This window comes from Euprymna scolopes, chromosome 25, assembly GCF_053919585.1.
Source record: "Euprymna scolopes isolate OS-2025 chromosome 25, ASM5391958v1, whole genome shotgun sequence".
NCBI lineage: Eukaryota > Metazoa > Mollusca > Cephalopoda > Sepiida > Sepiolidae > Euprymna > Euprymna scolopes.
In genome coordinates, this window is record NC_136506.1 from 54,138,995 (window position 1) to 54,140,245 (window position 1,251).

A 1,251-nucleotide genomic window follows, 5' to 3' on the forward strand; every position below is an offset into this window, starting at 1 on the left:
ATATACGTATATATATGTATATATATGTATATATATGTATATATAGGCATATGTATATGTATATATATATATTTATGTATATATATATATTTATATATATCTATATATAAGTATATGTATATGTGTACATAAATATATATGCATATATATATTTGTATTTATATCTATATATGTATATATATATTAGTATTTATATTTATATTTGTAAGTATATATATATATGTACATATATATGTGTATATATATATTTGTATGTACATCTATATATGTATGTATATATATGTATATATATATATGTGTGTATATTCATATGTATATATGTATGTATAGTGTTGATGGTGCGCTGAAGACCCTCTTCAGATGAGCTCACCAGAGCTGTGTCGTCAGCGTATTGCAATTCATGGATTGCTTCTTCTGTCACACGTGATCTGGCATGGAGGCGACGCAGGTTGAAGAGGTTGCCATCCAACCGGTATGAGAGGCGGATCCCATCAGCAGGATGGATTTGCTGTTTGGCAACATTGGAAACCGCAGCAAGAAAAAGATTAAACAAGATGGGCGCAATGACACATCACTGCTTCACACCCGATTCTACCAGGAAGGGCTCAGATTTTAGTCCTGAACTGGAGATGCGAGCCATAGATCCATTATGGAAAGCCTTCAGGACACCCAGGAATATTGGTGGACAGCCAAATTTGACGAGTACCTCCCAGAGAAAAGGACGGTTCACAGTGTCAATGAGATACGCAGGCGCACTCAAATGGACCCACTTGAAATAATTCTAACTAATAGACAACTTAGGTTACTTGGTCACACCGTCCGGATGCCAGCAGAAAGGCTCCCACGCAAGGTCCTCTACGGGGAACTTGCAGAGGGCAGACGCAACCCTGGGGGTCTACGTAAACGTTTCAAGGACCAACTAAAAACATCATTGAAAAAGTGTGGCATAGAATCCAACGCCATCGAACATGCTGCTGAAACATCTGCCAAGAGGGCTTGGAAACTTTCACCTCCACCTATAACGACCGAGCAGAGCGAAGAAGACACCAAAGGCACGCGGCGCAGCGGGCAGATGGCATCTTCCCTTGTACTGCCTGCGGCCGTGTATGCAATTCACGAATTGGACTCCACAGTCACCAGCGAATCCATCAGGCGTAATCTATCTGGGACTGTTAGGCATGGTGCAACGTCATCGTCGTCAGCGACGGACTACTGAAGAGAGAGAGATGTATGTATATATGTATATATATG